Source organism: Schistocerca piceifrons, chromosome 7 (assembly GCF_021461385.2).
Source record: "Schistocerca piceifrons isolate TAMUIC-IGC-003096 chromosome 7, iqSchPice1.1, whole genome shotgun sequence".
Taxonomy (NCBI): Eukaryota; Metazoa; Arthropoda; class Insecta; order Orthoptera; family Acrididae; genus Schistocerca; species Schistocerca piceifrons.
Window position 1 is genome coordinate 462,486,291 of NC_060144.1, and position 23,882 is coordinate 462,510,172.

At 41.0% G+C, this 23,882-nt stretch overlaps 1 non-coding gene across 1 annotated transcript; it reads left to right on the forward strand.

Annotated features, from left to right (window-relative positions):
* Positions 1-554: 554 nt before the first annotated feature.
* Positions 555-629, forward strand: Trnas-cga. The gene has a single exon. It is a non-coding gene; the product is annotated as a tRNA-Ser (tRNA).
* The last annotated feature ends 23,253 nt before the right edge of the window (positions 630-23,882 follow it).

Genomic DNA, 23,882 nt, shown 5'->3' on the forward strand with positions numbered 1-23,882 from the left:
ATTTTCCGGGCTCGCTTTTATGATTTACTCGTCAGTTCTATACCACTCTTCACACACAGATAATGCTGGACGGATTTGGAAGATGACAGATTAGGCAAGAAAAGACAAGGGACTTGGCATTAACTAACAATTAAGATAGACACATGGAATGTAAAAGAGCAAACTTAGAAATAACATGAGTTAACTCAAGACTTAATATTAAAGAAAGTTGATTAGCCATGGTAACTTAAATAAAAAAGAAATTAAAGGGTACAAAAGAAGTTTGAGATTATATGATAATAAATAAAAAGTTTCCCAGAGCTGAAGAGTTCGAGTCTCGGTCCGGCACACAGTTTTAATCTGCCAGGAAGTTTCATATCAGCGCACACTCCGCTGTAGAGTGAAATTTTCATTCTAGAAACATCCCCCAGGCTGTGGCTAAGCCAAGTCTCCGCAATATCCTTTCTTCCAGGAGTGCTAGTTCTGCAAGGGTCGCAGGAGAGTTTCTGTGAAGTTTGGAAGGTAGGAGAAGAGATACTGGCGGAATTAAAGCTGTGAGGACGGGGCGTGAGTCGTGCTTGGGTAGCTCAGTTGGTAGAGCGCTTGCCCGCGAAAGGCAAAGGTCCCGAGTTCGAGTCTCGGTCCGGCACACAGTTTTAATCTGCCCGGAAGTATCACTGAACTGTTCGCAGTAACACGCTCTCTGGCCCACCTTCCTGTTCATAACGTATCCTACTCCCGTTACATCATATTCTACCGTTGTTGATATTACCCAATACTCATCTGACAAGAAATCCTTGTCTTCTTTACATTTCACTTCACTGACACGTACTATATCTAGACGGAGCCTACGCGTTTCCCTTTTCAGATTTTCTAGCTTCCCTACCACGTTCAAGCATAATTTTCTGGTGTATGTATGGTGTAATTGAGGTAATAATTACACGCTGTTTCTTTCTCTCTAATTTTTTTCTTATTACCTTCATTCTGTCTCCTTAACCCTTTCCTTTTTCGAATACTTTTTTCCCCCCACGACCACTTTTGGACTTTTTTGTACACATGTCATTAACCTTCTTATTCTTCGCTTCAAATGGCTCTGAGCACTATGGGACTTAACTTCTGAGGTCATCAGTCCCCTAGAACTTAGAAATACCTAAACCTAACTAACCTAAGGACATCACACACATCCATGCCCGAGGCAGGATTCGAACCTGCGACCGTAGCGGTCGCGCGGTTCCAGACTGCAGCGCCTAGAACCGCACGGCCACAACGGCCGGCGGCGCCTGGAGCTCAGATACATTTATAAGAGAAGAGTCATTTACTGGTCCAAGGTTCACGAACTTGTAACGAACTCTCTTATATGTAAATATTGCGTGTCCTTTTCAGGCGGCAGCTAAGTTTTGTTTTATATGAAGACTTACGTTTTTAAATATATTGGCTCCATTTATTCAGTTACGAATGCATTTGCCAAGAGTGTAATTTATTGTCTGTAAGTCAGTTTTGTCACTATCTCTTTGTCTTTGGTCTAGTCCTCTAGATACTTAATATCGAAAGCATTTCATTATAATCGCATAACTATAATCACATGTAACTTGCATTAACCTAAATTAGCTTCTGCTGTTTGATCTGTAACGTTTGATCCCTATCAATTAAATTTGCATTCGCGTAAATCAGCTGCTGCCATATGATGTGTAACTAGTACTCACTGTAAGTCAAGCTGTTTAGAAAATTGTTGTTTAACCCTGGTTTGTTGCTTTTGCTGATTGTATCTGTATCAGAGTTACTGTCTCAAGAGCAGACATGTGCCTGTTTAGGTATAGTAGCCACTCAGTCGGGAAAATATTTCATTGTAATTGTTATTTGAATTAATTGTTTATATGAATAAATTTTGTATGCAATAAAAAGTGAATGAAGTTCTCCCTACCATAAGCTCCAGTCCTTCCAGTTACTTATTTACGGGCGTTGTATGAGACGTCGATCTATCCCCTTATCAGTGGTGTTCAGCTATACACTTTGCTGATCTCTATAGCACTGACGTCCTCCACCCATCACTGTGTACGTGTTCTACAGCTGGTAAGGTGCAGCTACAACGATAGAATCCGAGCACCCAGCTGTTAAAATAAATTAAAACTGCTAGGCACTTAGATTCTGTCCGTTGGGTTTTCTGCGCTGAGCAGTGCGTGAGCCGAGTGGTTACCGTTGCTACTTGCGAAAAAAGCACACCGCGGTAATATGGGCGCAAATGGGTTTCTTCAATATGCAAGTAAGCCTAACGGTCCTCCCAGGGGATGGCCAGCAAAGGCGACGTGCCCAAGTATTGATCCAACAAATCGCATCAACAGAGATCGTTAGAATAGTACAACAATAATTGAAACTAGTGTTTAAAAGAAACAAATATTACCTTAGAATAGAAAACATAATTTTAAACAAATATTAAAAAGTAACTGCAAGAGTAGGGTGAAGGGGTGACCGCCCTATGACAGGCTGGCGCTTCTCATGGAGTGCTGATCCAGCAGAACATATCAGATGCCACGATTCTCTCTCACTTCCCTAGCAGACGTGGTAAAGTTTACAGCTAGCGGAGACGTGATGTCCTTTGGCTTTTCATGTGGGCTACGTAGGCTGTAGAAGGCTTAGTGGTATGTCGGCTAGGTAGTTGATAGAAGAAAAAACTGACGAAAAAAAAATCGAAACACGAAGAAGGACGAAAAATAATCGCAACACGAAGAAGGAGATATGCGACACAAAAGAAACTTAGTAGGTGTTTTTCTGCATGAGAAAGATGATGTCTATTCAAATTTCGGGTCATTCGCATAGGAGTGACCCTTGATACTGGACGTGGTGAGCTGGCATTAGTCTAGACCGCCTTTGAGGTGACAAAGACTCCACTATCAGCACTCCACTGAGTTTGAACGAGGTCGTGTAATAGGATTACGAGAACCTGGATGTATTGTACCTTGTGCGATATTGCAGATGGACTTGGCAGGAACGTAGTCGCAGTAAATGATTGCTGGCTGCCGTGATCACGAGAATGTACGGTCGTAGAGACCATCCCGTTCGACGTATCGCTCCGTCAAATCGGACGGCATCTCCAGCAGAAATTTGAGCAGCAGTCGGAACTACAGTGACACAACGAACTGTTACAAATCGGTTACTTCAAGGACACCTCCGAGCCAAATTCCTTGCAGCGTGCATTCCATTGACCCCAACTCACCGCCATTTACGACTTCAGTAGTGTCAAGCAAAATTTCACTGGAAGGCTAGGTGGATGTCTGTTGTGTTTCCTGATCAAAGCTTGTTTTCCCTCGACACCGGTGACGACACTTTGTTGCTTAGGAGGAGGCCAGTTGAGGGTCTGCAAACAACCTGTCTGTGTGCTAGACACCCTGGAGCTACCCCTGGAGTAATGGTCTGGGTTGCGATTACATATGACAGCAGGAGCACTCTCGTGGTTATCCCAGACAACCTGACTGCAAAATCGTACATCAGTCTGATGAATCGATTTGTTGTGTTGCTATTCACGAACAGCATTCCAGGAGGTGTCTTACAACAGGCTAACGCTCACCCATATACCGCTGTTGTCACCCAACATGCTCTACAAAGTGTCGACATGTTGCATTGACCTGTTAGATCATCAGATCTGTCTCAAGTCGACCACATACGGGACGTCATCGGACGACAACTACAGAGTCATCCACAAACACCATTAAGCATTAACTGTCTCTGTGTTGATCGACAAAATATAGCAGGCATGAACTCTATCCCACAATCTGACATCCGGCAGCTGTAGAGCAATGTATACACGTTCACATGCTTTTTTTTTTCCTTTTCAGTCATCAGTCTCTTGACTGGTTTGATGCGGCCTACTACGAATTCTTCTCTAAGTCAACGTCTTTATCTCGGGCTAGCACTTGCAGCGTAGGTCCTCTATTATTTGCTGGATGTAGACCATGCTCTCTCTTCCTCTACAATCTTCCCCTCTTCAGCTCCCACAAGTACCACGGAAATTTCTCCCTGATGTCTTAACTGATGTCCTATCATCCTGTTCCTTCTTCTTGTCAGTGTTTTCTATATGTTCCTTTCCTTGCTGATAGTGCGGAGAACCTCTTCATTTCTTATCTTATCAGTCCACCTAAATTTCAACATTCTCCTATAGCACTACATCTCAAATGCTTCAAGTCTCTTCTTTTCTGGTTTTTCCACAGTCCATGTTTCACTACAATACAATGCTGTGCTCCAAACGTACATTCTCTGGAATTTCTTCCACAAATTAGGACTTATGCGTGATACTTGTAGATTGTTCTTGACCAGAAGTACCCTTATTGCTAGTGCCAGTCTGCGTTTTACATCCGCTTTGTTCCATCCGTCATCGGCTCTTTTGATGACTAGGTAGTAGAATTCTTTAACGTCGTCTTATTCGTGATCTCGACTCCTGATATTTAATTTCTCACTGTTTTCATTTCTGCTACTCCTCATTACTTTCGTCTTTCTTTAATTTACTCTTCAATCCTTTATCTGTACTCATTAGACTGTTCATGCCATTCAGCAGATCCTGTAAGTATTCTTCTCTCTCATTGAGGATAGCAATTTCATCAGCGAATCCTATCAATGCTATCTTTTCACCTCGAATTTTAATTCTATTCCCGAACCATTCTTTTATTTCTGTCATTGCATGTATAGACTGATAAATAAAGGCGAAAAGCTACATCCCTGTCCTACATCCTTTTTATTGCGAGAATTTCGTACTTGGTCTTCCACTTTTCTTATTCCCTCTTGGTTCTTGCACATATTACCTGTCTGTCCCTATACCTTACAAGTATTTTTATCAGAAATTCGAACGTCTTGCACCTTATGACAACGTCCTCGAACGCTCTTTCCAGTTTTACAAATCCTATGAACATGTCTTTATTTTTCTTTGGTATTGCTTCCATTATCAACCGCAATATCAGAATTGCATCTCTGGTGGCTTTACCTTTACTAAAGCCAAATTGATCGGCATCTAACACTTCCACAATTCTGTTTTCCATTAATCTGCATATTACTCTTGTCAGCAACTTGGATGCATGAGGTGTTAAGCTGAATGTGCGACAATTTTTGCACTTGTCGGCTCTTGCAATCTTCGGAATTATATGGATGATGTTTTTCCAGACGTCAGATGGTATAAGGCCAGACTCATTCATTCTAAAAATGTTCGCGATAGTCAAAGCAAGTACAAATTTTACGAAATGCATGGCACTGTGCTGTCTGTAATTACCTTATTTATTCTGCTAACGATTTCGGCTCTAAAGCATCATCAACGGCAGCTGTACAACAGACAAAAGTCGAACATGCGATAATGCCACACAAAATTAGAAGAAACAGGAAAAACCGTCAAATCAACGAAATATAAAAATTATCACAGATGTATCACATGTCATACATGCTTTGACGTAAGTTGCCCCTGAAAACCATAACTGGGAATAAAACTCAAAAATTGTGACAAGATTAAAATGCGATGACACATTGACAAAAGGACATGATGTGATCTATAGCAAGATAACTTTAAAGTCAAAGATGACAGTCATGACTAAATCTGAAGAAGTAGCCATTAAACAGTTCTGTGTTAATTAGATTATAAAACTGAAATATTAACAGTTCTATACTTAACTGATATTACATAAAAGCATCAAGAAAATAACATATAAAATAATAGAATAATAGGATTTATGAAAGTAGGAATATGCAATATTTTGCAATCCAGTCAACTATGTAAGCATGTAGAATGTGATCTACGGAGCAAACCATGAAATTAAAATCAGTCAAGCCTTGTTTGACGAAAGAACACATTAAAAGAAACTAATACGAAAGAAATGCAATTTTTAGGAGTGAAGGCAAATAGAATGGAATGTAGAATACGTAGATTTAAAACATCTACAATTTTATGCGTATGCCACAATGTTAACATTCCTCTTTTTATAATGAAACGTGGTATACATCTAAACTGTTACACGTTGATTAGTAGAATATGTCATCCAATGTCTACACAGTCACAGTATGTAATTGGAATTCTATTTATTATATAGATAAAAATTAATAAAGAGATATGGTATGAACCTACACTTAAATACATTGGTTCAAAAATATTTTATCAACATTACTACATTGTCATAAGACAAAATAATAAGACCAGTTAGCACATAGGCAAAAATTCATAAAGAAAGGCCAATACTCAATTATTAAATCGAAATACAGGGAAATAATCATATCTTATCGCAACGTTTTTAATCGATAAAAGCAGGTATATCAGAGGATATTAAATTTTTTTTAATTGACAAAACCAGGGAGACATTTGGAAAAATAGGAGAGGGCTTTTAACTCAGAATTTAAACATATTGCAAACATAATATAACTGTCAAAATAATGAAATTTTGTGGGGCTGTTGGGGTGTCTATAATAAGGCGGTAATGGAAAGGAATTAAGTATATGATAAAACTTACAGAGTCATTACGTTAAATATTAATATAGTCATCAAATAATTACAAAAGTACAGAACTAAGCGACATTGCCTCCTCATACGTACGGAATTTGCGGAAATGATAACAGAGCCAATCTAACATGCATGGTATTACTTATCAAAAACTAAATAAAAATAGGGCACACATGACAAGTTACAAAATGTGATCACAGTTAATGAGCAGAAAGCCAGAACCATTGATGTCTGTATTTACATTCTGTCTTGATACTAACCATAAGTTAGGAATTTGGTTAAGGAAGATAATTACATAGAAAGCAAATTTAATATTACATCAATTTAGTAATTGGGAGAAGTATAGTGCAAAAAATGAAATTGAAATTAAGGGAGATGAGGAAGTGGATGGTGAGAAAGGAGGTGAAGTGTTAGAAGGAATCTGTGGTAACTGTGCAACAAAGACTGTGGGTTAAACAACTGTAAGTTTTGGTTTCCAGTGATGAAAAATATAACAGAAATGTAATAAATGACACTGGGTATGTGAATTCAGTGCAAAATAATTCACACATTATTCACCAAATTAATTACCATAAAAATGAAAATAGTAAGAATTAAAATATTATTCATGAAACATAGCCCTTCAGGATGGCAAAGAGTCAAAGTAAAACATATAAGTAAATAGCCCCCTGTAGGCTAAAAAACAAGAAAATGTGTAATGGCAAGGGGAGGGAAGGGAGGGTGTATACAAATGGGGTGCATAATTGGCTAGAATTGTAGTTTAAGCAGGTTTACTCAAATACTTTAAATTCTCAATGAAATTATTTAAGTAACTCTTGTTTTTCAGTTCCACCTGCTCATTGAGAACTTTTCCTGGGATGAATAATCTCTGTTTCTTCTAGAAGGTTAATAGCCACACGCTTTTCAGCTCTATTTAACACTTCCATATGATCAGTAGTTCTATTCAGTGTATGATTGTGTTGTCTTAAATGTGTAGATTTAGATTTAATGAACATTCTTATCCAAGTAGTACCTCTGCATGTGCCTGCTATTTCATCTAACAGTAGCACTTGCAACGTACATCCTCAGTTATTTGCTGGATGTGTTCCAATCTCTGTCTTCTTCAACAAAAAAATGGTTCAAATGGCTCTGAGCACTAAGCGACTTAACTTCTGAGGTCATCAGTCCCCTAGAACTTAGAACTAATTAAACCTAACTAACCTAAGGACATCAGACACATCCATGCCCGAGGCAGGATTCGAACCTGCGACCGTAGCGGTCGCTCGCCTCGACACTGTAGCGCCTGCCTTCTTCTACAGTTTTTACCCCATACAGCTGCCTCTACTACCATGGGCGCTATACCCTGACGTCTTAACAAATATCCTGTCATCTTGTCCCTTCTTGTTGTCCATGTTTTCCATATATTCAATCCCTCGTCGGTTCTGCAGAGAACCTTCTCATCTCTTACGTTACTAGTCCACCTAATTTACACAATTTGTCTCTAACATTACAACTCAAATGCTAGATTCTCTTCTGTTTAGGTTTTCCCACAGTCCATGCCTCTCTACCATACAATGCTGTGCTCCGAATGTACATTTGGCGAAATTTCTGTCACAAATTAAGACCCGTGATGGGTACTAGTAGACATCTCTTGGCACGAAAGTAATTTTGCCAGTGTCACTGCTTTTTAAGTCCCTATTGCTCTGTACTTCATGGGATATTTTGCTGACTAGGAGCAGAATTCTTCATATACTTTGTTATAGCCAAGTTTCTTGTTCTGGCCATTTCTGATACTTCTCATTATTTTCGTCCTCCTTCGACACGCTCTCAATCAATGTGTCGTACCCATTAGACTATTCAATCAATTCAACACATTCTGTAATTATTCTTCTCTTTCACTGAGGATAGCAATGTCACCTGCTAGTCTTATCATTGATATCCTTTCACCCTGAATTTTAATCCCAATCTTGAATCTTTCTTTTATGTCCGTAATTGCTTTTTCGATGTACAGATTGAAGAGTAGGGACCAAAGAATGTATCCCCGTCTTACACCCTTTTTAATCCGTGTACTTTGTTCTTCGTCTTCCACTCTTATTATTCCCTCTTGGTTCTCGCATAGATTCTATGTTAGCGACTTTTTCCGATAGCTTACCCCAAATTTTCTCATAATTTCAGACATCTTACACCATCTGAAATTTTGCAACGCTTATATCGACAAATTCTACGAACGCATCTTGATTTTTCTTCAGTCTTTTCTTTCATTATCAGGCAGAACAAAACTACCACTCTGGTGATCTTAGCTTTATTAAATCCAAACTGAACGTCATCTACCAAATCGTTAATTTTCTTTTCCATTTTTCTGTATACACTGAGGTGACAAAAGTCACAGAATGCCACCCAATACCGTGTCGGACCTGCTTTTGCCCGACGTTTTGCAGAAAGTTACCTGCAGAAATAATGAGACATATTGCCTCTGTTGCCGTCGATAATGACCGGTGCAGTATCTTGCCACATACATTTTTAATCGGATTCCTGTCAGGTGATCACGGTGGCCAAAACGTTTTCCTACGTTGTCCAGAATGTTCTTCAAATCAATTGCGAACAATTGTAGCCCGAAGACGGGGCACATTGTCATCCACAAAAGTTTCATCGTTGTTTGGGCACATGTTGTCCATGAATGGCTGCAATAGATCACAAAATTGATGAAGATAAACATTTCCTGTTAATAATCAGCTCTAATCTAACGGACCAGAGGGCCCCGTCCATTCTATGTCACACAGCCCACACCATTATGAAGTCACTAACAGCTTACATAGTGCCTCTTTGATGACTTGTGTCCTTGGTTTGGGGAAATCTGCGCCTCATTAGAACCCTACCATCAGCTTTTACCAGGTGGAATCATCTGACCTGGCCACGGTTTCCTAGTCGTCTAGGGCCCAACCGATATGCACTAGGGCCCATGAGAGATGCTGCAGCCCATGTCATGCTCTTAGCAGAGGCATTCGTGTCGGCGGTCTATTGCCAGAGCTCATTAACGCCAAATTTCGCAGCACTGTCCTACGGATACATTCGTCGTACGTCCCACACTGGTTTTTGCGGTATTTCACTCGGTCTTGCTTGTCTATTAGCACTGACAACTCTATTCAAATGTAGCTGTTCTCGGTCGTTGACATATTCCGATCTCTGTCTTCCTCTACAGTTTTTGCCCTCTACAGCTAACTCTAGTACCATGGGAGTCACTCCATCATGTCTTAGCAGATGTCCTATCATCCTGTCCCTTCTCCGTATCAGTGTTTTCCACATATTCCTTTCCTCTCCGATTCTGCGCAGAACCTCGTCATTCCTTACCTTATCAGTCCACCTAATTTTCAACATTCGTCTATAGCACCACATCTCAAATGCTTCGATTCTCTTCTGTTCCGGTTTTCCCACAGTCCATGTTTCACTACCATACAATGCTGTACTCCAGAGGTACATCCTCAGAAATTTCTTCCTCAAATTGACGCCGGTATTTGATATTAGTAGACTTCTCTTGGCCAGAAATGCCTTTTTTGCCGTAGCGAGTCTGCTTTTGATGTCCTCCTTGCTCCGTCATTGGTTATTTTACTGCCTAGGTGGCAGAATTCCTTAACATCATTGACTTCGTGACCATCAATCCTGATGTTCAGTTTCTCGCTGTTCTCATTTGTACTACTTCTCATTACCTTCGTCTTTCTCCGATTTACTCTCAAACCATACTGTCTACTCATTAGACTGTTCATTCCGTTCAGCAGATCATTTAATTCTTCTTCACTTTCACTCAGGATATCATTGATATCCTTTCACCTTGTATTTTAATTCCACTCTTGAACCTTTATTTTATTGCCATCGATGCTTCCTCGATGTACAGATTGAAGAGTAGGGCGACAGGCTACAGCCTTGTCTTACACCCTTCTTAATACGAGCACTTCGTTCTTGATCGTCCACTCTTAGTATTCCCTCTTGGTTGTTGTACGTATTGTATATGACCCGTCTCTCCCTATAGCTTACCCTTACTTTTTTCAGAATCTCGAACAGCTTGTACCATTTTATATTGTCGAACGCTTTGTCCAGGTCGGCAAATCGTATGAAAGTGTCTTGATTTTTCTTTACCCTTGCTTCCATTATTAGTCCTAACGTCAGAATTGCCTCTCTCGTCCCTTTACTTTTCCTAAAGCCAAACTGATCGTCACCTGGCGCATTCTCAATTTTCTTTTCCATTCTTCTGTGTATTATTCTTGCAAGCAGCTTCGATGCATGAGCTGTTAAGCTGATTGTGCGATAATTCTCGCACTTGTCAGCTCTTGGCGTCTTCGGAATTGTATGTATGATGCTTTTCCGAAAGTCAGACGGTATATCGCCAGACTCTTATATTCTACACACCAACGTGAATAGTCGTTTTGTTGCCACGTCCCCCAATGATTTTAGAAATTCTGATGGAATGTTATCTATCCCTTCTGCCTTATTTGACCGTCAGTCCTCCAAAGCACTTCTAAATTCCGATTCTAATACTGGATCCGCTATCTCTTCTAAATCGACTCCTGTTTCTTCTTCTATCACATCGGACAAATCTTCACCCTCATAGAGGCTTTCAATGTATTCTTTCCACCTATCTGCTCTCTCCTCTTCATTTAACAGTGGAATTCCCGTCCTCCAAAGCACTTCTAAATTCCGATTCTAATACTGGATCCGCTATCTCTTCTAAATCGACTCCTGTTTCTTCTTCTATCACATCGGACAAATCTTCACCCTCATAGAGGCTTTCAATGTATTCTTTCCACCTATCTGCTCTCTCCTCTGCATTTAACAGTGGAATTCCCGTTGCACTCTTAATGTTACCACCGTTGCTTTTAATGTCACCAAAGGTTGTTTTGACTTTCCTGTATGCTGAGTCTGTCCTTCCGACAATCATATCTTTTTCGGTGTCTTCACATTTTTCCTGCAGCCATTTCGTCTTAGCTTCCCTGCACTTCCTATTTATTTCATTCCTCAGCGACTTGTACTTCTGTATTCCTGATTTTCCCGGAACATGTTTGTACTTCCTCCTTTCATCAATCAACTGAAGTATATCTTCGGTTACCCATGGTATCTTCGCAGCTACCTTCTTTGTACCTATGTTTTCCTTCCCAACTTCTGTGATGGCCCTTTTTAGAGATGTCCATTCCTCTTCAACTGTACTGCCTACTACGCTATTCCCTATTGCTGTATCTATAGCGTTACAGAACTTCGAACGTATCTCGTCATTCCTTAGTACTTCCGTATCCCACTTCTTTGCGTATCGATTCTTCCTGACTAATGTCTTGAACTTCACCCTACTCTTCATCACTACTATATTGTGATCTGAGTCTATATCTGCTCCTGTGTACGCCTCACAATCCAGTATCTGATTTCGGAATCTCTGTCTGACCATGATGTAATCTAATCGAAATCTTCCCGTATCTCCCGGCCTTTTCCAAGTATACCTCCTCCTCTTGTGATTCTTGAACAGGGTATTCGCTATTACTAGCTGAAACTTGTTACAGAACTCAGTTAGTCTTTCTCCTCTTTCATTCCTCGTCCCATGCACATATTCTCCTGTAACCTTTTCTTCTACTCCTTCCCCTACAACTGCATTCCAGTCGCCCATGACTATTAGGTAACGACTGAATATTCGTATTTTCAGCATACTCTAGACACTGTGGATCTCGAGATACTGAATTCCTTAAATTCCCTAACGATTTCCGAAATGGAGTTTCCCATACTTCTAGCTCCTACTACCATTTCGCTTTCAAAGTATGTTAATTCCGACGTGCTACCATAACCACGTGGGTCACATTTTATACGAATCATCTGAGTACAAATGACAGCTCGGAAAAATATACAGTTCTTTAATACCATCTGTACGTGGTATTACTGACATCTGTATTTGTACATTTCGCTATCCCATGACTTTTGTCACTTCAGTGCATCATTCTTGTTGGCAACTTAGAGGCATGAGCTGTTAATCTGATTCTGTGATAATTCTCGCATTATCGGCTCTTACAGTCTTCGGAATTGTGTGGGTGATGTTTCTCCAAAGGTCTGATGGTATATCGCCAGTCTCATACGCTCTACACATCAACGTGAATAGCTTTTTTGTTGTTACATCCCCACACAGATTTTAGAAATTCCCGTCTGTTGTTATCCATCCCTTCTCCCTTTTTTGATCTTAACTCTTGCAAAGCTCTTTTCAATTCCGATTCTGAAACTGGATTCTCTATCTCTTCCCCCTCGACCCCTGTTTCTTCTTCTAACAGGTCATCAGACAAGTTCTCGCCCTCATAGAGATCTTCAAGGTACTCTTTCCACCTATCTTCTCTTTCCTCTGCATTTGACAGTGGAATTACAGTCACACTGTTAGTGTTATCACCCCTGATTTTAATTTCACCGAAAGTTGGTTTGGCTTTCCTATATGTTGAGGCAGTCCATCCGACAATCATTCCTTTGTTAATTTCTTCACATTTTTTATGCAGCTATTTCTTCTTAGCTTCCCTACATTTCCTATTTATTTCATTCCTCAGCGGCTTGTATTTCCGTATTCCTGAATTTCCCGGAACATTTTTGTACTTCCTTCTGTCTTAAATCAACTGAAGTATTTCTTCCGTTACGCATGGTTTCTTCGGATTTACTTTCTTTGTCACTGTGTTTTTCTTTACAACTTCTGTGATTGACGGTATTAGAGATTTGCATTCCTCTTCAACTGTAGTGCCTACTGAGATAATCCTTACTGCAGTATCTACAGCACTAGAAAACTTCATGCACGATTCTTCATTTCCTAGAACTTCCATGTCCCACTTCTTTGCATATTCACTAGTCTCTTAAACTTCAGCCTATTCTTCATCACAGAAATTGTGATCTGAGTCTATATCTGCTCCTGGGTACGCCTCAGAATCCAACATCTGATATCGGCATATCTGCCTGACCAAGATGTAATATAACTGAAATGTTTCCGTATCTCCCGGCCTCTTTCAAGTGTACCTCCTCCACTTGTGATTCTCGAAGAGAGTATCCGCTATTACTAGCTGAAATTTGTTGCAAAACTCAATGAGTCTTTATCATCTCTCGTTCTTCGTACCAATCCCATATTCTCCCGTAACCCTTTCTTCTGCTTCTTCCCCTACGACCACATTACAGTCCCCACATCAATATTAAATTTTCGTCTTCTTTTACATAATGAATTAGCAGTTCAGTATGCTCAGATACTGTCTTCATTCTCTGCTTGCGACGTTGACACGTGTACGTGAACTATTGCTGTCGGTGTAGATTTTCTGTCGATTCCGATGTTCACAGTAAGTCATCCTCTGACCTACCTTCCTATGCATAACGAATCTGTTCCTATTATACTATTTTCTGCTGCTGTTGATATTGCCCTATACTCATGTGACCATAAGTGTATGAGATCAGAATTAACTAGGCTGGTACTGGTTTCAAACAGTCTCTCCCCAATGGTTAGCAAAGTCTGTACCGAAGTTTACTGTTTTGGTCGATTCTTTGATTGGACACTTTTTTTGGGGGAGTTGGAGAGGGGGAGGGATGGAAGCAACGAACATTTTCACGTTAGAGTAGCGACAATGTGTGGCAGCATCTGAGGTGCAGACAGAAAGTCAAATTTCACACGCAGGCAAACTCTGTGAGATCGGCGGCACCGCCCCTGTGGTATAACAGTTTAGGAGACAAAAACTTTTTCGCAAAATAGACACCATCCTGGCGACTGCGATTCCCAATTTCTGAGACAGGGTGAAAGTCTTCTGTTGGAGCCACAGTGGAGTCCTGAGCCCAACCTCACTCCTTCCCTAGGAAAAATCCAACAACTTTCCATTCCCAATAAAAGTACCAAACTCATACAAAAACTGTTGAGACGAAACCGAATCATGAAGCAATATGGAACAGTCCTGTTACAACAGGACGGCAAGTTGCCTGCCCTCACTGCTCGCCGTACTTGTGCCAAACGGCCGATGGAGTATTTATATTTTTGTAATGTTCTAGGATTTGCCCTTAACTTTACATGCGATACCTAGGTTTCTTAAATCATGATGTTGGCCCAACTTTTTACGGATTTGTTATGAAGACTGTTGATATTAACAAGAAGCAGTTGTGGATCTGAAGTCGAATCAGTTTATTTCTTATTTTACATTTGCTCAGTTTTTCTTCTGAGGTTTGGGGAACGGGATGGTAATAGTGGATTGGACAGAATATCACCGAATGGGAATAGATCTGACAGTCTCAGTAATAGATCTCAGGATTGTACTCAGTGGTATTTCTGTCTTAATTGCGTCTGCGCCGTTTTCCCATGTGAGGGCACAATATTTAACAGCTGAGTACACGGGCGCAATTGCAGCATTTCGTACCATATCTTCATATGGTCCCCGGCCTCATTTGTGGACCAGATTTATTCTACAGACAGATTCTTGCACTGTTCTTAAATGACAGTGCCCGATCGCTGATGACACCTCGATATTTAGGGACGTAGTTACAGGATACTTCGACCCCATCAAATAACTCGAGTAAGGTCCCGTGTGGCTATTTATCACGAAGATGGAACGTTACCCATTTACTTGGTTTTTATTGGAATCTCCATTAGTAAACATACTCGTTCAGTACAGTGAGAAGACTCGAAAGCGTATTTTCTGCTAATATATCAATCTCATTATGGATTTTCTCGGAACTAGTTCAAATGGTTCAAATGGCTGAGCACTATGGGATTTAACATCTGAGATCATCAGTCCCCTAGAACATGGAACTACTTAAACCTAACTAACCTAAGGACATCACACACATCCATGCCCGAGGCAGGATTCTAACCTGCGACCGTAGCGGTCGCGCGGTTCCAGACTGAAGCGCCTAGAACCGCTCGGCCACAACGGCCGGCTGTAAGTACGTCTGCATTTTTTTGTCTCGGAGCTAGTAGCAGCAATGTCGTGGACACAAAAATTAAACAGAACAGGATCTAAGACTGATCCTTGAGGTAGTTAACTGTTTAGGATTCACCATTTAATAATTTTTTTACTGAGAAACTCTGAAAATTTTTGATCCAAGAGCATGTTATTGAGTAAACTTAGTTGTTTCTGAGATGAAATTACGTTAACCGATTTGAGTACCAACCTTTCCCTCCACACTACGTATGTATCTGAAGCTGCCGTCATATCGACAAAAACTGCACCGGATTTAAGGCCTCTCTGAAATCCAAATCAAACGAATGTTCCACGGGACTAGAAGAAGGCCCACGTCATAGAAATCTATAAAAAGGGTAGAAAATTGGATGCACATAACTAACGGCCCATTTCAGTGACATCGATTTGTTGTAGAATCATGGAACATATTTTGTGTTCAGACATAATGACGTTTCTGGACTCTGAGAAGCTCATCTTCAGAAACCAGCACGGTTTTAGGACACAGCGGTAATGCGAGACACAGCTGGCTCTCTTGTGCATGATATACAACAGGCTCTAGATACCAGCTCCCAGGTTAATGCCATATTTCTCGACTTTCTAAAGGCGTTCGACTCAGTTCCGCACTGTCTCTTATGCGGTTAGATAGAAAGTTTTCTGACCGACAGGGAGCAGTATGTCCTCCTGAACGGGATGACTTTAGCAGAAACAAGCATAACTTCAGGTGTGCCCCAGGGCAGTGTAATAGGTCCGCTGCTTTTTACGGTTTACATAAACGATCTGGTTGATGATACTGACAGCGGCATTAGACTGTTTTCCGATAATGCTGTAGTCTACACGAAAGTAGTATCACACGAAAGTTGTAAACTAATCAGTGTGGATTTGCAGGAAATAAATGCGTGGTGTAATGACTGGCATTTATCTCTCAATATTAGTAAGTGTAACCTACTGCGTATAACAAGAAGAAAATCCCCATTAATGTACGAGTACAAAATAAATGCACAGTCTTTGGAAGCGGTAACATGCGTCAAGTATCTGGGTGTGACTGTTCAAATGGCTCTGAGCACTATGGGACTCAACTGCTGAGGTCATTAGTCCCCTAGAACTTAGAACTAGTTAAACCTAACTAACCTAAGGACATCACAAACATCCATGCCCGAGGCAGGATTCGAACCTGCGACCGTAGCGGTCTTGCGGTTCCAGACTGCAGCGCCTTTAACCGCACGGCCACTTCAGCCGGCTGTGACTGTTCGAAATGATCTCAAATGGAATGATCCGATTACACAAGTAATGGTTAAAGCTAACTCTAGATTGCGGTTTATTGGTAGAATCGTGAAGCGATGCAGTCCTTAAACAAAAGAAATAGCTTACAATACGTTAGTTCGTCCAGTCTTAGAGTATTGTTCGTCTGTATGGGACCCTTACCAGTTGGGTCTGATTCAAGAGGTTGAGAAGGTCCAAAGACGAGCGGCAAGATTCGTGACTGGTACATTTAGCCATCGATAGAGCGTTACAAATCTCATAGAAAGTTTGAAGTGGGACACACTTGCAGATAGCGGCACGCTAAACAGAAGGGGTTGGTCACTAAATTCCGAAATCCGATCTTCATCGAGGATTTAGAGCACATGTTATTACCACCAACTTTCAAACGCGAGACGATCACCATTCAAAGATAAGGGACGTACTGAGGCGTTCAGACAGTCCTTTTTCCCTCGCGCGATCCGCGAGTGGAACAAAGGGAGGGAAATATGACATTGGCGCGAATTGTGCCCTCCGCCACACACCGCTTGGTGGCTAGCGGAATGTATATGTAGATGTAGATTAATGTTGTGAGCATTAGCACTTTGTCGCACTCTCGATTAAGATTATTTTATCAAAGATCTCTAGCACGCGATTGGCAGTTATCTTCTGCAGTAATTTAATTATCTTGCTGAGTAGCGTGACAGGTCGACAGTTAGCCACATCAGTTCCGTTCTTACCTGGTTTCGAAACTACGATTCTTAGACATCTTTGGTAGTACTTTTATGCTGAAGAATTCTAAGATCCATCGCCTCTTTCCGGGTCTATGGGTTTAAAAACCGAATACATCCGATCAAATCCAGCAGCCTTATTTTTTTCTTAAGTGCGTACCAAACCTGGTTCCTGTTGCAGCGTTATGACAGTAGAGATGCATGCAGTTGAATCTATGGAAAGTTCGCCTTTAACACAGCAGCGCGGCTACACGGCGTAATTTAACTGCAGCATAACGCGAACATCGTTGTTCACAGCACATCGTGGCGTTCTAGACTTACGCCAGAACCACGCCTCCTGCCCGAGAAACAAGATAAACAATGCCGAGCACACACTAATTCACGATTCTCACAATGGCGCTGCTACGTGCTGTCGTAGGGGAAACCATTTTGCCGACTCCACTCTCTCTCTCGTCTGTCAGTATGACGCATTTACTTTGATCCGAAGCATTAGAGCCTCTAGAGGTGTAAATACGATAGAATCACAGCTTTGTCCACAGTTGGAGAATAAGTAACAAATGGTAATAACAACTTAGTGCGGTTATTATAAATTCCATTGCAGCCAAAGCTGTGCAGCCTCTTTAGAAAAAGAATACTCGAAGCTCTACTTCTACAATCAGCATTCCACTTCATGATATGTGGCAAAGAGTAATTTTAGTAGTACTTTTCCCGCCTTCTGTGTTCCATTCGTGAATGGCGTGTGGGAAGAATAATTGTAGATAAACCCCTGTATGGCCTCTAATTTCCCTGATTTTGTCGTAGCCATTGAAGGTTTATAAAAGTGGTATTGTAGATGTTTTTATAATATTGTAACTTGGTTGTTTGAGTGTACCATCTCAACTATGATATGATGTTACATGGATTTTACGAAGTGAATTGTATTCTAGGTACATAGGTACAACAATGTTTGTGTGTGAGCGTATTTCTCTTTTTCTGTAGCGATGGAAGTATTTGGAGACTGATGGTCTCTCCTTTGGGCACCTTTATTGAACGTAAGTCAATTATTTCTGATAATTATCATGAATGTTTTGTAATTTTTAGGCTGTATGATTATTTTTCATTATCTTAAACGTATTTCACTCTAGTAGTGAGGCCCGCCCTTTCAGTATATAAAAAGGAGGGACAATGCATATATAAAGTGCTCATGTACGTCATGCTGTAGACTCTTCTGTAATATTGCACTATGGTCTTTAACTTACCAGAACATTTCTGATACGGTTTGATAACATTACGTGAAGTCTGTTCTATGTGAAGATTTTTTTAGTATAGACAGGTTGGATTTTCTCCTGTAATTATGGACACTTTTGTAGCTGGGGACTATCTATTATTGGATCCCACTATTGGACATAAATTTTAAGTATGTACATGTTCCTCATGGTAACCTTATTTTACACTCTTTGGGCAAAACAGTGTTTTAACCTTTTTGTATATGTAGTGTGGTTTTCAATGTAGGCCGGTTAACTTCTCTTTTGGAAATATAATGTTTCCTGCTATAAATATTTAAATGTTAAATGTAACATTTTGATGAATTCCTGACAATAATGCATCATTATTTATTTATTGATACACAACAGAGATACTTGATGTGGTTGTTGTTTCAAATGAGATGTAAAATTAGGTATTTTTAGGATTATATATGTGATACACATCTGGCCCTCATCTGACTGAGTAGCATAGGGTCGACTGTAATTATTTGCTCTCTACTTTACATCCATTTCCTCTTTTGGTTATTGTTGAGCCTTCAGATCCATTCCCTTCCTAGCCATTCCCAACTGTTAAGAGACTGTATTAAATTAAGTCATTTATGTCACAATTTAAGCTGTAGATGTGCTCGACTCTTTATCCCCATCAGTGTATCAGTTGATCATCCCGCTTACCTCCAACCCTCTCTTTAGGGGAAAAAAAACTGGCACTGTTCCCTTAACCACCTCTTTAGGGGAAAAAACTGGCACTGTTCCCTCTTGATTTCTTTGTAGTGGTTTCTATACTCACATTCATCAAAAACTTTCTACTGTTTAGAAAGCCCCGCCCGCAAGCACCACTACAATCCTCCCCCCCCCCCCCCCACTCGGATTTTCCATTGATTATATGGAATTAAAAGTGTAAGAAATTTTTAATCTCTATGTTCAACAGGAATGTACGTACAGCCATAATATATTTTGGTATACGCTACTGTGTGAGGTTGACTTTCTTTTTTACGATGCATCATTTTGTGAGCTGATGTTCACTTGCTACTATATCCTATTTTGGTTTGGTTTTTATTTGTTAATACATCAACATCCTATCCCAGTAATATGTACTAGCTGACTTAGTTTTCAGAAATTACGGTGTTTTGTAACATACAAAATTTCACCAGTGTGGCTTGGCCTAGTGTATTCATGTCATTAAATGATTTTCAATGGTTTAAGCTGATTTATTTTCGGCAGTTATGATGTATTTTGAACTACAAAGATCGCCAGTGTGGCATTTCATGATGTACTACGTTTGTGTATATGTAATTTCACTATTTATCTCACTAATTTACAGTGTTTACTAGGAATCAAAGATTATAATGTACCTCTTAGTGAACGGATAGTGCAATTGCTAGCACGTACTACAGTTTTACCTCTGACATAGCATTGTCTTTGACAGTGTGCTTGACTGTTAGGCCTAGTTAAATCTGTTAGTGTGTTATTACCTTTCGATGTGCACTGGCTTCTTGATGAAAATTATCGTATACAATTGTGAGAAATATCTTAAGTACTTAAAAGCTTAAAGAGCTCAAAAAAGTGGGCTTAAAAGAGCAAATTACTTTTGTTCAAGTTATGGTTTAGCTTTCCTGCTATTTATGCCAGTAAGTGAAATACTATTTAAGCTCATATTGCCCTGTAAATTACGTAATCTCTAATGATTTTATTTATTCCTTTTAGGCTAAACTTGATAATGGTCACTGACCGAAACTAGAAGCGAACTGTGCGAAATAAATGACAGCTCAAGATTTCACCATGCGTTTTAACAATTTCACAAATCGCATACGGGAGAAATCAGTATGTTAAGTGACTCTTTGTGGAAGGTAGGCTGAGTAAGAATGTGATTTGAAACTAACGAACGGGCGAGGGAGTGCGTTCGTGAAATTGATCTCGAATTCAGTAAGACGAAGGTTTTAGATCCCTGTTCGACCATCCAGATTTAGTTTTTCCACTGATTCCCTAAATCACGTAAGACTAACGCAGTAATGGTATAATATGGCAGCGGCGGTGAGGAATACGGTATCCTGTCCTCGGGTCAGTGCCCGATCCAAAGTTGCCTGGCCAGACGCTATTGACTGCAAGTGGGTAGCATCTTTCAGCTTTTCACTAGTGGTGCTTGACTATTGATGATGAGTGGAAGGAATGACATCAGGGTCTTCTGCAAATGAGGATCCTTTGCCTCGCAGCTGACGTAACGCCTCTCCTCTATACCTTTGTTTCTCGACGCCGGCTAGATCTAGGCAACAAACTTACTAGATGGAAGAATGCCGAAGTATTTGTAAGTGTTTGAAAAAGCAAATTTCTGCCTGGTAAGCACGAGAACTCAAGTGTAGACGAAACTTTCACTACGGTCTCATGTTCATCGGGCACGTAACCTTGCGACAGGGCGTCGCACAATTTTGCAAAATGTTAGTGCAGAGGAATGGGGGTCATTACTACTTCGTGCGAACTGGTGGTCTATTGTGCATTGTCGCGCGACCGAGGGCAAGCTGTAAATTAGTTCCAATTTTTGGAGCCATTCGCAAGACACAGAGATGGTCTGCAGGACGCTAATTAGGTTGTTGCAAGCACGAAGATGCTTGTGGACTGAAAGACACCTCATTACCAGACGATTAATGTTACTTCCAAGTTTTTAAGAGAACAGCCATGGAAATTTACAATATTGAGTTTAGTGGCCAATGCAGATGGCACTATAAATGTGATATCCCGTAGTTTGACCCAAATTCGTTAAAGCTTTTTGTGTTGTACTCGGCCTGACAAAAAAAAATGAAGCAGCCGAATAAAGGGAAGGAGAGATTGGATGAAACTTCACCTACTAAGAAAGCATGTGATGGTATTCCAGTGATTACAAAACCAAGTCACATTTATAAAGTCACTATGAGCCAACTTAGCCTCGTGACGCCAATTCAGGAGCTACTCGACCGAATAGTAGCGGCTCCGGTCAAATGCAACCATGATAAGGACCGAGAGAGCGGTGTGCTGACCACACGCCCCTCCTATCCGCATCCTCAACTGAGGATGACACGGGGGTCGGATGGTCCCGATGGGCCACTTGTGGCCTGAAGACGGAGTGCTGCTTTATGAACCAACTTATCAGTACTACGTCGCACCCTCTCTGGCCTGGATGCATGCACTGATTAAATTGGGAAGGTCTCATAAAACCAATGTATCCTCTCCTCAGGTATACTGATCCGCAACTATTGTAACTCCTCCTTGATATCCCAGATTCGGGGCAGTGGGACAGAATTTACGTACTACCTGAAACCACTCATGTTCTGTCGGGGACATAGTTGAGGATCTTCCTGGCCACGGGAGTACCCCAAAATCATGCTGACCGTGTAGTTCTGTTGAAAACTGGTAAACGTTATTGTCGCAAGACAGGTAGCACTTGAGAATACAGGATGGTGGTGAGGTAGCGTTGTGACATCGGAGATCTCTCGATAGCCTCCAGCCGTGAGGCGAAGTCATACTCAATGCCTCCCAACACCATGAAGCCAAGAGTAACACAGATTTACCTCCCGAGAATTCTGCAAGAATGGGACGTCTCCAGAGATCACTGTCATGCTCGTAGACGACAAACTTCCGAGCTGCGGCAGAACCGTGCTTCAGACGCTGAACATATTGCGGTGTCTTTCATCTGCACTCCGTGATTTCCAGTCACTTCACTATTCCAACATTGGTGTTTGTGTTGTGATGTTAACCATAGATTATGCACGCGGCCGTATTTCCCCACTCAGGCCGCTGCTAGTCCCTGACCACTGACGCGGTATGCAACTGAATGTTGCAGACAGTTCATTATTTGCTCTCCGATGGCAGGCGCATATATGAGATTACGAGCTGCTTGGTGCTCTACATGGCGATCCTCCCTGATGATGGTCAAACTCCATCGACCGGAGCTAGTAAGCCTGCCCTCGCGTTTCCATGCAATATAACATAGAGCCACTGTCACATCCGAATGCCCTATAAATGCGGAAATTCAAAAATTCGACCAGCTGACCAAATGGAGACTCACAATTAGGCCCCTTTCACACAATGTCAGGGATCCCCTTCCCCTTCTTAGTGATCACAGTACGTCTGACTCTATTCACATTTCTTACACTCCTACCAGCCGCGACAATAACACTAAACACGAAAAAAAGGAAAAATGGTAACTCTAATCATTTATATACACTCTGATGGTGTGTACGTATACGATATTGCATTGACGTCTGACAATACCTTGCGGGCGCTTCTTTGTGGGGTAGTGATTTAAACAGTTTTTATGGTAACAGTTCTCCCTGATGTGATGCAGTGAGTGAAAACTAACGAGTTCTCTTCCGTTTTCTTGTAAACTGTCCTATGTAATAACTAAGGTGGAATGTTGGTGTACTCAAGCAATATACAGGGTGTTACAAAAAGGTATGGCTAAACTTTCAGGAAACATTCCTCACACACAAATAAAGAAAAGATGTTATGTGGACATGTGTCCGGAAACGCTTAATTTCCATGTTAGAGCTAATTTTAGTTTCGTTCTTCCACCTACGCTCAATGGAACACGTCATCATGATTTAATACGAGATACTCTACCTGTGCTGCTAGAACATGTGCCTTTACGTCACAACATGTCGTTCATGCACGATGGAGCTCCTGCACATTTCAGTCGAAGTGTTCGAATGCTTCTCAACAACAGATTCGGTGACCGATGGATTGGTAGAGGCGGACCAATTCCATGGCCTCCACGCTCTCCTGACCTCAACCCTCTTGACTTTCATTTATGGGGGCATGTGAAAGCTCTTGTCTACGCAACCCCGGTACCAAATGTAGAGACTGTTCGTGCTCGTATTGTGGACGGCTGTGATACAATACGCCATTCTCTAGGGCTGCATCAGCGCATCAGGGATTCCATACGGCGGAGGGTGGCTGCATGTATCCTCGCTAACGGAGGACATTTTGAACATTTCCTGTAACAAAGTGTTTGAAGTCACGCTGGTACATTCTGTTGCTGTGTGTTTCCATTCCATGATTAATGAGAATTGAAGAGAAGTAATAAAATGAGCTCTAACATGGAAAGTAAGCGTTTCCGAACACATGTCCACATAACATATTTTCTTTCTTTGTGTGTGAGGAATGTTTCCTAAAGGTTTGGCCGTACTTTTTGTAACACCCTGTATAAGTCCTGAAGAGGAATCTGCTAATGTAATATATGGGTGGAGCAGTAAGGTGTCCATGAGAGTTTCGGGACAATTGCCTCATTGCTCTCCTTCAGTCAACAAACTAGCTCAAAATGGTTCAAATGGCTCTAAGCGCTATGGGACTTAAC